Genomic DNA, 14,980 nt, shown 5'->3' with positions numbered 1-14,980 from the left:
AAGAATCCGCCTGCCAATGCAGGGGACACGGGTTCAAGCCCTGGTTGGGGAAGATGCCACGTGCCGCAGAGCAGCTAAGCCCATGCACCACAACTACTGAGCCTGCACTCTACAGCCTGCAACCCACAACTGAAGCCTGTGCGCCTAGAGCCTGTGCTCTGCAACGAAGAGCAGTCCCCACTCACCGCAACTAGAGAAAGCCCGTGCATAGCAACAAAGACCCAACGCAGCCAGAAATAAGTAAATAAACAAATAAAAATTTAAAAATAAATAAACTCTACTTACTCCAATACAAAATTTAAAACAAAAAACTTTAACCCAATAATTTGTCTTCCAAGACTCTATGCTAAGGAGAGAGGAACCAGAATTAAAACGCGTTGAATGATCTGGTCACCACATGTTTAGTAAGCACCCACTGTGTTCCAGGTACCCAGGTATGGGACTCCAGCCATGCGCAAGGCCAGGCCTCAGGAAACTCAAAATTAGAGGTCCGTCATCTCCATCAGGATCACCTAGAGGACCCAACCTTTCTTTTTTTTTTTCTTAAAAGCCATCTCCCTCCCCTTAAGCTTACTGCTCAGGACCCCCAGGGTGGAAGACAGAAATCTCTGGTTTAAAAGCTGCACTGGTGACTCATGTTGTCAGCCTGGAACCAACCTCAGGGCACCATTAGAGAGGTAGTTCATTACCATGTCCTTTAGAATACTGAAAAATTGCAAACCAATTAACTGCTCAATAATAACAAAAAGTTTTAATAAAGTAAGTGTCGTTATTGTTTTGAGATTTTACACTGGCATTCAAAATCCTATTTTAAATACTATTTAAGGTCTATGGAAGTTCTCATAAAATGACACTTGACAAAAAACAGGCTAGAAAGTTTTTTATTCAGCATGATCACAATTTTATTATGTAAACTATATATGGAGAGAAAAAAAATGACTAAAAGAAAATTGGCCAAAACAGGAACACCGGTATCTATTATCTTATAGAAAGATCTTTTTATTTTCTATTTTTAACTTCCCTGAATTTTTCCAAATTCTCTATAAACGAACACGTATTGCTTTAATAGAAAAAAAAATTACCTTTTGAAACAACAAACAAGGAATTATCATTCCTCCCCTGTGGCATAACTCACAGGAAGGCAGGATACTATGACAGCAAAAACTCCAGCCTCTCTTCTGTGTGGGCCTGGAGGGTTTGCAAGTCCTTGGTTTACAGGAGGCAGGACTTTATGAAATAGGTTTGATGATCCTCATTGTATAGATGCAGAGGAAGGTTTAGAACAATCCATTCACCTGTTATTCAAAAAAATGCTTACAGAGCCCATGAGTCAGACAGTCGTGGCGAGACCAGGTCTCTGCTCTCCCCATCAGGGTCCCACAGACTGGTCATTGGACATGAGCATATTTGCTCAAAGCTGGAGAGTGGCAGAGCCAGGATGTGGATCCAGGTCCTTCTGCTTTCAGGACGCAGATTCTTTTCACCGGAGTCCTGCTGTTCCTAACCACTTGTTTAAGATACATTATTTTAGGGCCCCCAAAGCAGGCATGAAAGGAGTATGGCCACACTGTTCAGGTTTTCTTATCTTCAGCTCATCCTTTGCAATCACTACCCGCTATGGCTGAGCAAGGGGTCTCCACCTCTCATCAGAGGGTGGGGAGAGTCAATGAATAAAAATAAGAGTTTTATTGGGTTTCCCTGGTGGCGCAGTGATTGAGAGTCCGCCTGCCGATGCAGGGGACACGGGTTCGTACCCCGGTCCGGGAGGATCCCACATGCCACGGAGTGGCTGGGCCCGTGAGCCATGGCCGCTGAGCCTGCGCGTCCGGAGCCTGTGCTCCACAACGGGAGAGACCACAACAGTGAGAGGCCTGCGTACTGCAAAAAAAAAAAAAGAATAAAAGAATTTTATTATGCATCCATTTTCATCATGTCACTCTAGTGCTCAGAATGTTTTCAAGGGTTCCCCACTGCCTACAGGAATGATCATTCAAGGCCCTCCACTGACTGTCCCTATGCTCTTCCCCTCCCATCCCATGGTGCCCTCCCATCCATGAGTGCCTTATCCTTCCATCAGTCCACTTACTGAGCTACACCTTTTTATCGGCTCCATGGCTTTGAGCAGCTTACTTAATACCATTAAATTCCATTTCCCCATTTATAAAATGGAATTGTATCTCATCAGAATTTACTAAGTGTTAAATAAAATATTTCCTATGGATCACTTAGCAAAGTCCCAGCCCATAGTAAAATGATCTGTAATGTTAATTTATTGCTATTATTATGGTTGTTACTGTTGTTAATCTTTTGCTTTTTGCTTTTCTTTTCCCATATCTTTATTTATACTTTTTCTTTCTTCCTCCTCATAACCCAAACCTAAACCATTTAATTCCCAGATTCTACCTGAAAGCCCTACAGGCAATCCTAGCCCACAGCAAACACTCTCTCCTCTGAATCTTTTTCGTACTGACAACAATGTTGTAGTAAGAGTTGCAGGATAACCTAGTGGTTAAATGCTAAGGCTCAGGTGTCAAAGTACCTGAATTCAAGTCCCAGCTCTACTGCTCACTAGCTACGGGCAAGTTATGTCACCCAGAGTTGGTGTCCTGTCACATTGGGCTGTCCTGGAGAGAAGCCATCAGACTCATGCCTGCTAACCTCACCTCAGAGCCTGCTGGGCATTGTGGCTGGGCTGTCTTGAGTCCTGTCCCCCAGCCCTGAGGTGCATCACCTAGTATTTTTTCAGGATTAGGCTACCTGGATATATCAGGGATAGCTAGATATTTAGAGTCTGGGAATCCCCAGGCAAAAACAGACACCAGTCCTTTGAAATCACATGATCAAAAGTCAATCACAGGGGATTTCCCTGGTGGTCCAGTGGTAAAGAGTCCGCCTTACAAGGCTGGGGACGCAGGTTCGATCCCTGGTCAGGGAACTGGGATTCCACATGCCGCAGGGCAGCTAAGCCTGCATGCCACAACTGCTGAGTTTGTGTGCCTCAACTAGAGCCCACACGCTGCAAACTACAGAGCCTACGCACCCTGGAGCCTGCGCGCCACAACTAGAGAGAGAAAACCCACGCACCGCAACTAGGGAGAAGCCCGTGCGCCACAACAAAAGATCCTGCATGCCTCAACTAAGATCCGACGCAGCCAAAAATAAATAAAATAAATGAATAAATAAATAATAAATCTTAAAAAAAAAAAAAGTCAATCACAAACTTGCAGTGCAAACATAGCACAAAGTCCTAAATTGAAAATTGTTATATTATAATGAAGTAGCCTCAGTCAGCTTTACGGCAAAGGCCTATATCCTCTAATTACTTTAGAGGTTAGTTTTGTGACCAAAGAAATCAAGATTAGTTAAAAAGAAGTTTTGTCTGAAAAGGCTTAGGCCCCAAATGGGAATCATTCTATGTCCTACTAAGATTTGTCTAAAGTTTACGTCTTGCCTAAAGCCCCATGCACATAGTAGATATACAATATATGTTAGTAATTGATTTATTAATTAAAAGATGGGTTTTATTTGAAAAGGATAGCAAAATTGACATCTTTGACTCAATATTTCTAACTTGTTAGAAATTTTAGCTAGAAATACATTACCCCTTATGTAGGGGAAAAAAAGTTTGAAGTTTAACTGTGATAGAAAACAAGAAAAATGAGACAGCCTCAGTGTTCATCAATAGAGGAATAGGTAGGGGAGCTGTGATAACCCCACGCTAAGGAATACTACACAGAGACATATTTTATTTCTATTTATGTTTATTTCTAATACCTCCAAAGAATTTATATATGTATGTAAATGTGAAAGGAAATTCATAAAATACAGAGAAAACTTCTGACAGTAGCCACTTACTTCTTAGAGAAGGAAAGACAGAGTGCACGATTGTGTGTGAAGTGGGAGAACTGGGAAGGGTGGGAATGGAAGTATTTGCTGAATCTTTCGCAGTAATACTATATTTGTGTATTACGTATAAAATAAAAAAAAAGACTGTCAAAGGGGAATGAACAATTTAAATTTTGTTAGAAGTAATTGTTTTAGGAATGATGCAGGCAAAAATATTTTTGCCAAAGTATGACGACCAGAGTAAAGAAATTGGTTATTTCAAATCTCTTATTTTCCTGTGTGTATGTGTGTGTGTGTGTGTGCGGTTTAAAGGCTGGTTCCCTTTAGGTCACTCTGTTTACACTGCCACTTCACTCTGCCTTATCTGAAAATAAATTCCTTTGCTAATGTGTTTTTAAAAATTAGAAAGTTTCCTTACTTAAAAGCCACCAGTCACTAGGATTGACGTTAACAAGCGTGTTGAGCAAAATCTGATTTAGGTGGAACGGCAGGTCCAGGAAATGAAAAATTTGCATCACATGGCATTTCAGAACATGACAGTAGTCACTTAACAACGGAGTTCCCTTTATCTTTCCTAAGGAGAGCCTTTTAGGATGGAAGTTGTCTAATTGTTCCAGACATCCACGTGAAGCCAGGCTGCGTTCACCTGAGCCACCCGCCTCCTTGTTCCCTTGAAGGCTTACCTGCCGGCACCACCACAGTTCTAGCTGCAGTGGCTTAGAGGGCCAGCCCTGGGGGGCTATTTCTCATTGTCTGCACGCTGCATCTTGCCCCGAGACCCTGAGGAGGCTTTGTGGTATCATAACTTTCAGACAGACAAGCCGCTAAAGTAAATAGCAGGGGAGAAACATGCCAGGCCACACACCTAAAAGACACCTTCATTTCAAACATTAGCACGTCAGGATGGTTTAAGATTGATTAAAATAGTCTCAATGCCATCAGAAGTCTCACTCGCCATCCCTAAATGAGTTTCTCTTTCTTTCCCCGCTTCCTCAAAACACTGGTAATCAGATAGCAATTGTCTCTAAAATCTCAGGAATACAGGGACAATGGCAAACATCCCGACTAGAATGCTGCAGGACAGCAAGAAGAAAATATGCCACCGACCATAAAACATTCTGCTGGTTCACAGAATATCAAATACGGTGATAAAGATGGGGAAATGTGTTTTAGATAGCAAAAGATAACATTATCACAAGGATATTTGAGCAGGGTTTTTTTTGTACAGGCTAGTTTTAGAAAGTGTTTTCATCTGTCAGATAAGTTTTCAACATCAAAATATGATTTTGTTTGAGTCCAAAATTCAGGAAGAGGTTGGTGTTATACACAATGGGGGTATATGGCTATGACTCCAAATAGAAGGGAAGATTGGCAATTATCCAGATAAATCAGGTTTTTAAATCTGAGTAAGGCAGTCTTATTGATTAACAGATTTCTGCTAATTTTAGACCTGCTTTTAACCTGTGTCCTTGGATTCGATTTTTCAGTGAAAGATTATTTGCTCAGTTGTGTACTGTTGAAATACACAGGAACACAGATTAGGGTGAGTGTAATTTGCTTTTCCTTTCTTTGGGATCTTTTTGGGGCAAAAAGAGGTCAGATTAGGGAAGGATTTGGCATGTAGCTTCTTCTCTGCTCACCCCTCACCCCCATATAGAAGTCTCTAGACAGCACTTCTTGACTAAATTTGAGGCTGTCTCTCTTAACATTCATTCTTTCTATGAGAAATGCTAAGAGAACACTCTGGTCTTTCCCTGTAACAATTCTTACACTAAACCTCACTTTCAAATGTAATATCTGGAATGAAACTCTAGGCATGAATATGAGAACACTGGGCGATCAGGTTTCCATTTTGGTCTGTTTCTGGCTTGATTTGATTAAAGTCCACTCAGACTCCACATCCAGCGTCTTACTTTCTCATTCTTCCACCACCGTTTAATCCTTAATTTCCTCTTCTGCTGGAATGCTTCATGCTGAATGATTGGATTAAACTCACAGCACTTCAGGATATACCTAAATCAGCTTGGTGGTCCAAGATTCCTTTAATTGATACATGGCTTTTCCATATTTATCTGTATTAAATGTTGCCTCCTTCTTACTTTCCTTAGTTAATTCAAGCTGTTTTCAAAGAAGACAGAATTTTGCAAAAAAAGGTCTGTCTCTTTTTCAGGGAGGGGGTTGCTGGAGAACACTACTTACACTCACTATTTTTTTCTCCAAAACAAGCATTGCATCTATTCTTTGTCTCCAGCTTTCATGGACTTTTTGTCTTTTCTCTCCTTTAGATCTGTGTATATTCTCAACACCTGTCTCTCCGGGATGCACATATCCCGTTTCTTCAGCTCACCAGAAGTAGACATATATATTATTTCCCTGAGGGTTAGAGAAAGTTATCAGAACTTGGCAACATATAAAGTAAATACCCACTAATTGCAATACATTCATTTAAATCAGGTCTTTATCCTCCTTAGGCATTGTAGTAGGTGGCTTCCTTTGAAGTCTTGTTGAATTTGTCCAAAATTACCTTGCCCGAGGCAGACGGCTGTTTGGAACATTTGTTCTGAACCGATCCCCAAAGCAGTAAATCTTAGCGTTGGTAACGGCTCACATGCCACAAAGAGGAAATGTCCTGGGTAGGGCATGGATCCAGGCTTAGATCCCCCATTGTATGCAAAGAAAAGAAAGAGAAAGGGAGAGATAACTGCACAACTCTCAGGGATATAATGCTATTGTACAACTCTGATGATGTTATAAACCACAAACCCTGTACGTTACTGAAATACATAACCAAAAGCCTGTCAGTGAACTGCTTTTCTCTTTTTCTGCTGTATCCATGCACGCATGCATCTCTCATTTAACAATGATTTTCTTAGTGTTATTTGTTTGTTTGTTTGCTTGATTGCTTTAATCATAAGTAGCTTATACCCCTCATTATTTTAAATTCATCCTGGGAATTTTATTTTACCTATATAATCTGATGCAAACCATCATGCTCTGAGGTCTTCGGACAAAGTCAAGCCTTTGTTTAGGCTGCGTTTCATGCTTCGACTATGTACGTAAAACAGCTTTCAAGTTTTTTCAGTCTGTTGCAAGGCTTTGCTTCTGTTATATCAGAAGCTGCTCTGTAGTAGGCAAAGGAGCTATCTGAACTTGGAGAAGATGATTCTCTAGTTAATTGTCATGGAGACAGCCTTAAGTCATGGCCTTCTTGAGTAAGGATAGAATCCAAATCAGGTTGTGGAACATTTATACATTACATGATTTAAGAGCCATATGAAAGCATATCATGGGACACACTGGGTAAGAACAAGTCATCTGAATGGTGCTCCAGTGATATCTCCGTCTTTGGGTGATGGTAGATGAATCAGTGAATCAGAATTATGAACCTCATCATGCTATCAAGCTAAAGGAGTTTAACTATGAGTTAAAATGAGGGAGTAAAGCAAGAAAGAAGGTGACAGATGAATAAGTAAGCAGGTGATTTTGCTCAATAAAAGGAGAAAATTTCCAGGATGATGGTGAAGGGAGATTGTGAGATGGCAGTTGTGCAGAAGGCCAGGGGAATTATGCATCTAAATTAGAGGAGGCAGCGGACCCTGGGAGAATGAATCCAAGGCTATGAACTTGACTGAGTACCTGATGTGCTTAAATATATTGACAAAAGCTTTAGACAACTGGGGAGTATGTGAAGATAAATTAGTGTTAAAAATATAGAAAAGTAAACCAACTAAAAAAAAAAACAGTTAAATGGAAAGTGATTATTATCAACTTCAGAGAAGACAAAAAGTCATGAAAGATGCTATGAAAAGAGATAAAGGATATCTTTACTTACTACTATGATCTTACTACTTGTGATCTCCATGATATAAGTTAAATGCTTCCATTTCTCTGAGAATACCTATTTGATTATATTAAAAATAAAACAAGGGAAAGAAAAATCATAACATAAAATTTTTTTAAGATTACCTTTAGGGCAAGGGACATAATAGCTAGACATTTTTTGAATATATATTGTTTTATAGACTTGACTTTGGAGCCAAGTTAACATTTTATACAATCACCAACCAAATTAAATTTTAAAATGCAATCTCTAAAATACTCAAAAGTAAAGTGAAACAAATGAACTTCAGCGTATAGCCAGTTGAAGGAATAACCTCACAGAGAGAAACTATTCCAAACGACTCTTACAGCACAATTGTTTGACTATATGTCCTTAGCAGGATATACTCTAAGGACAGTGGTTTTCACCAATTATATTACAATAGTAATAGCACTGGTGCTATTGTTGTTCTGAGACTATTTGTATGATTATGCTGGTATATTTGAAAACTGGAATTTTCAATATGAATAAAGAGATAAATATGTAAGATCGATATGGTTGAGAAAAACATCTGAATTGCAAGTATCAGTATGAACACGTGTATTTTATCTCAAATATATATATCCTGAAAAGGCCTAGAAAAAATGACCAACCCAGTAGCAATAAGCACCACTAGTGTCTAGACCATGCTTTCTAAATACCATGTCCCACTAAAATAGACCAGTGCTCTCTGGAGATTCTCAATTCCTTGACTGGGGTAGAAAATATATAAGATGATCCTGAAATATCTTGTCATACCAGAAAACAAAGATGCTATCAAAGATTACTGAGGTTGTATCAAAAGGACTCAGGAGCCAACTTGAAGAGGTTTCTACTGGCTGAAGACAGGATAAACTGACAATAACTGCAATGGATGGAAATATATCAGATACGGTCTTGGAAGTTCCATAAATGGAATTAATATTATAGTAATAATTCAGAAACTCATCTAGTGATCGCTTTCTCCCTTGAACTTCTGTGATGCTCACTGCCTATAACATTCATCTGATGATGAATAATGTGCCAACTTATTTTACTTTCAATCACAGTCTGCATCTTGTATGCCTTTTTAAACATTGACTTATATCTTAAATGTAGACTCAACATATATAAATAGTGAAAAAAAAAAAATCAAAACAAGCCAGAAAGTATAAATAAAGCCAGTTCTTCCTTTACTCACACATTCCTAACCTCTTACAATTATCCCCAGTCCAACTCCCAAAAAGTAACTTATATCCTATTTCTTGTAGGACATTTTTTTAAAGTACGCTTATCTAAATATACACATATATTTATAGATATCCTTTTCTTCTAAAAAATTATAAAAGTAAAATAATTCTATATCTATTATTTTGCTTTTTTTAATCTAAAAAACTATATCTTGAGGCTCTTTACCTACCAGTATATCCAGATCTCCCTAATTCTCCTGAATGGGTGCACAGTACCCATGATATGTTTATCTAGTTCTACACTGATGAATAGCTAAGCTTATTGGAGTTTTATGTGATCTTTTCTATTTGGTGTTCCTATTTCACTTTACACATGTTTATAACGTATTTGATTGTGAACCCTTCATTAGGGCATGAAGCCTACTGCATGTTTCTTTACATCACACATTGTAAGCACTAGAAAACAATGTGTGCTTCAACGATGGTGTCTACTTGGCCCTCCGTGTGAAAGGCTCCTTGAAAAACGCCCATAAGGAATTTCAGGACTCCAGATTTCCACAATTTTACTTTTGAGGTCAGTGAATAGATGCTTACTAATTCATCATAGTTCCTAGAGGAAGCAAGAAGCTCTTTACAAGACTGTAGACCATTTAGCACTGTATAAATCAGAGCTAACACTTGAAATTACACTCAGAGGTGAAGAAATAGTCACCATGATGAAGGAGGACATAAGCCACTTTATGCCCTGAAGATCTGGGTCGATTTTGTCTGTATGGATCTTGTTTCTCCTTAGGGCCATTAGATTCTGTTGGGAAGACAACATCATGATTGCACAGCACACCGTGTACCAACAAACAAGGCAGCTGCAGTCTCCCATATGTTTTCCTCTTCTATGTCATTGGAGACTGTCACTGCAGTTGGTTTGAGAGCTTACTCAACCCTCAGCAAGAACCAAATTCAAGGAGGCCCCATATGTACAGTACATATCAGAGGTGGATACTCTCTGCCATATTAAAGGCTAATTCCCAGGACTGTAAGAAGTAAATAATGCAAGAAACTAAACTTTAAAAATGAAGCCATCTTATCAGATAAAACAGATTCTGCTTTTCTTTTCCCTTTATTTGAAGTAAAAAGGAAAAGTATCAAAGGTCACTCAGAGGTTTTTAAAATTATATGTTGAAGTATCAAGAAATATTAATACCTAATTCTGTGGTCATTTGTAAGGTTATTTCTTTGAAATTTAAGTGGGCTCCCTTCACACTCACTCACACTCACAGACACACACACACATACACAAGCACACACACACAGGTGTGAGAAGCCCGAATGCTCCAGGATTAGCTGTTCCTCAAAAAGCTCAGTAATGATCTGAAATCTGAAGCCCTACTTGAACTTTTCTACTAATTCAGTAATTACTGCTGTGCCTGAAATTGGCCCCTTTCCTGCAATTACTCAACATGCACTTTCAGTCAAAGAGGTTAACACCTGAATTTAGATTCTAATTAGCACCTAAGGTGGAATTTTTTTGTTTAAAGCTTATTAAAACGGGGACTTTTCCCAGCATAAGATTTCACTAGTCTACACAGGTAAACACATGTTTTATAGACTAATCTCTTTCTGGTTATCTTAAAAGCAACAGAAGTTAGAGATAAAACCAAGATTAACATATCCCCATTTAAGATATTAACTTCAGAATAAATCAAATTCAATCAATATCTGAAGTTGTCAAACTGGACAGGCTCTCAGTACAGCCAAAGACCACTATTTCCAAACCCCTGTTTAAAGGGAAGATGTAAATAAATGGAGATAAAAACAAATTAATATTGGTGTCATTGGCTTTCAGGGCTATCTCTATTTCCTTCCATGAGTCTTCCTAAGTACTAATATTTAAAAGATAATTATAGTAAAAACTCAGAATTATGTGGAGGCATGTAGCCTTCAATTCCTCAGGCAACAATTAGTGTGTTTAACTTCAACCACGGGTGTGTCTTCACATTAACTATGTGTCCTCTACCACATCCCTGAGAATTGGTCCCTGGGTCATTCCTTGGACACCTTCAGCAATGGGAAACTCACTACCTTATGAGGCAGCTCATTTTTTTTACCAGGCACCCCTGAAAATAAGGATCCCATAAATGATGGCTTATAAGCACACTGGATTTGGAGACATTCTCATTATTCAGTTGACTCATAATGAGCTTTCAATACACACTACTGTTTAACAACTTTTCCCCTCCCTTGTACTTGTGCAATTGACATTTTAAAGTCCAAGTTCAAGAACTTATATTTATCTCTTTTGAACTTTACTTCAATTCAGCTACTCGTTCAAGCAATCAACATGATTTGGATTGACTGTGCTCTCTGGTCTCTTGCCATCTTCAAATATAATAAGCATACTTTCTTTGTTCCCATTTAAAGATAAACTTGAAGATACATACAAGGTCTCTCAGCAACAAACCTGACTCATACAGAAATGAAACTCTTGTGGCTTGTCAGTTATTCTGAGTCGTGTCATATTCAGAGACAAATCAAGTACAAGAAGTTGAAACAATGCTTGTGTCTTCAAAAACAAAGGCAAGAGTGTCAAAGAGTCAGAAGTGGTAAAACTATTTGTATTAATTTGCTAGGGCTGCCATAGCAAAGTACCACAGACTGGGTAGCTTAAAAAATAGAAATTTGTTTCTCAGAATTCTGGAGGCTAGAAGTCTGAGATCAAGGGTTGGTTTCTTCTGAGGCCTCTCTCCTTGGCTTGTAGATGGCCTCCTCCCTTTGTCTTCACATGGTCTCGCCTCTGTACATGTCTGTATTATAATCTCCTCTTATGAGGACACTAGTCATATTGGAGTTGGGCCTGCCCTAATGACCTTATTTTAACTTAACTACCTTTTTAAAGCCCATATCTCCAAACACAGTCATATTCTGATGTACTGGGAGTTAGGAGTTAAACATATGAATTTGGGGGGAACACAACCAGCCCATAACACCACTTAAGAGATATTTCTATCCATATTCTGAGTTAATAGATTGCCTATGTTCCTTTAATGTCAGTTTCTCCAAGTGCTCAGTTCTAATCTCACTAGATTTGCAATCTTATTTATTTAATGCACATGTGTTTTCACATTCCTTTTTAAGGACTTATATCTATACTTCAACATCTGCCTTTAGGGACTTTCCTGGTGGTCCAGTGGTTAAGACTCTGTGCTCCGAATGCAGGGGGTCCGCGTTTGATCCCTGGTCAGGGAACTAGATCCCACATGCCACAACTAAGACCCAGCACAGCCAAATAAATAAATATTAAAAAAAAAAAAGAGTAAAGCAATTATACTCCAATAAAGATGTTAAAAAAAAAAAAAGAATCTGCCTTCGAATAGGTTGATGCCTAAATATGAATCTTAAAGTGTTTAACCTCTTTAAATGCAGCTATTTCACAAAAGGTACCTCTTGCTGATGGACCTATTCACAATGAATCATATTTTAATCTAGGCTTTAATGAGCATCAACATGTAAATACACATAAATTTACAAACTTACAGCATATTTACTTATATTTCTGCCACTACACCTAATCTTTCCTTGAAAGAATACAATATGAATATGTAGGTAGATGGCCTCAATTACCTTGACCCAGGTGTCACTAAGGAAATTTGGTTATTTGACCTCCAGTGAGGTCAAATATATGCTACAGATAGACCTTTGGCCCAAATATTTATCTCCCTTAGATGTGTCTCATCACAGTGAGGCCCTATAGTTGTACAAAAACTCTCAAAGCCCACAGAAGTAAGGCTACAGGAACATCTTAGATTAATGGATATTAGCCACATTCCATTAGTAATATACTCTCTGCATCCTCAAATTCTTATAATCTAGATATTATTAGCAAATAGTAGATACTGTGTGTTTGTGAATGAATAAAATGATTTTTTTAAAAACAGTATAATTCCCCTGTGACCACACTGTAAACTATCATGTTCCTTTATAGTAACTGCCTGCAAGCGCTTAAACAAAACTCTTATCATGGTGTAAAATTACTTCAGTTATACCATGTAATCAAAATGATCATATATTAAATAGAGCAAAATTTTGGATTGAAGACAGCCACTAGGCTTTAGAATTATCATGACTGCTAAACTAGCCAGCTCCTTTAACAAGTAACTCAAGGATGTATGTTTGCCCCCCACCCCTCCCCAATATGCCCATTACTCCACCCAACTGTCAAAATGGCTGGGCATCTGTGAGGCCAGGCCACATGTGGTCCAACTACACACAACAGTTAATGCATCAGTGAAGCAGGGAGAAAAAGCTAAAGTGAAAAATAACATGAAGGATGGCATGTTATTTTTAATAGGACCTATTTATACCACAGAATAAGAAAATGTGCTTTTCATGGCATTCTCTCAGGACCTTGGAAAACAAGAGAATTAAAGACAAATTAAATCCCTTTTAAAAATATTTTGCTATTTTTTCCCCAATAAGAGAACAGAAATTTTATCCATATCTTCAATTAACCTCAACCTGAGGAGGTAGTGCAGTGAGTAAGGGCATGAACTCTGGAGCCAGGCTGCCTGGATGAAATTCCAGCCCTTCTACTTGCTCACTGTTAGCACAGGAAAGTTACTTAAGCCTCACCACCCTCACCTGTAACATGAATATATTAGTATCTACCTCTTCGGATTATTGCAAAGATTAAGTGAGGTCAGCCCTTAGGACAATGCCCAGCATGTAGTCAGCCCTCCATCTTAGACATTCTTATTTTTTGTTAATAGCATTAATAATCACAAAAACTTATAAGGTGACTATTATTATCTCTATTTATGCATGAAAAAAATCAAAATTTGCCCAAGGTCAACTGGCAAATGATGGAATTGCGATTTCTGCCTGACTCTGGCTTCTGCTGTAACTTCTGCTATAAAATGTAATCTTTTGTAGAAATTGCTTGTCTCCCTGTGGCCAAGGGCATATAGCAGTGGGGGATTGGAATTCCTTTAGAGGACTCAGTCATTATACAGTCCTTTTCTCATGCTAATGAAGGTGGCAAATTCAGGCATAGTTTGGGCAAACACCTGAAGTGGAGGCAGACAGGGGACCAAGGGAGGAGTAGAGGCATCAGGCAGTTTCTGAAGTCAGGGCATCAGTGGCATTGTGATCCTGGGCCATCTGTCCACAAACAGCAGGATGCCAGCAAGTGACAGGTTAGGTTACGGCAGTGGTCTTTGAGGGCAGAGGCCTTGTCTTCTCTAACTCTGTGACATGCCCGATAGAGCATAATAAATACTCAATAATAACTGTTTGTTAAATTGAGTTGTCTTGAACTAAATTGAACTAGCCAGCCATCCTCACTGGTATTGCTTGAGAAGCATAAAAGGCCCCACCTCTGCCTTCACAACCACACATGCCAAAATAACTCATGTATTCATTTGTTCATCAGTGCTTTCCATGGGAGTGCTCGATAATAAGCAAGACAGGCAGGGTCCTGCTATCATGGAGCTTAGAGTCTGATGATGGAGGAAATGGATAATTAAGCAAGTAATTATGTACAGCAGGAAGAGTGCTCAGAGAGGGAAGTAGGGGTAACCCCAGGAGCACGTGTCAGAGAGACCTAAATAAAAGAGTGGGGAGAGAGGGTATCACAGGACACAGGGCCCGTGGAGATGAAGCTGGAAGGCCTTGCCGGGCCTTGCAGGCCTGGATAGCGTTTGAGTTCTGGTGAGTGATAATGGGATGTTCTTCAATGTTTTTAAGCTGGGAGCAACATGTTTCATTTGCATTTTAGAAAGCTCCATCGGGCTCCGTTATGGAGACTGGATTAGGCAGGGATGGTCTGGAAGGGAACAATCACGCTGCTCCAGTAGTCTAGGCAAGAAATGAATGTGGACTAGGGTAGGGGGAGGAGAAGAGTGGAAAGACTGGACACCTACTCTGAAAGCGGAGATTAGGTGTGGAAGACGAGAGTGAGGGAACAATCAGAGATGAGCTGTGAGTTTTGACAGGGAAACCGAGATGATGTGGCTCCTTTCATTGAAATGTAAGAGGATGAGCCCGGTTTTATTTTTTTTGGTTTTTTTTTTTTGTTTTTATTGCCGTACGCGGGCCTCTCACCGTTGTGGCC

Source organism: Orcinus orca, chromosome 5, assembly GCF_937001465.1.
Source record: "Orcinus orca chromosome 5, mOrcOrc1.1, whole genome shotgun sequence".
NCBI lineage: Eukaryota > Metazoa > Chordata > Mammalia > Artiodactyla > Delphinidae > Orcinus > Orcinus orca.
This window is presented reverse-complemented; position numbering follows the sequence as displayed.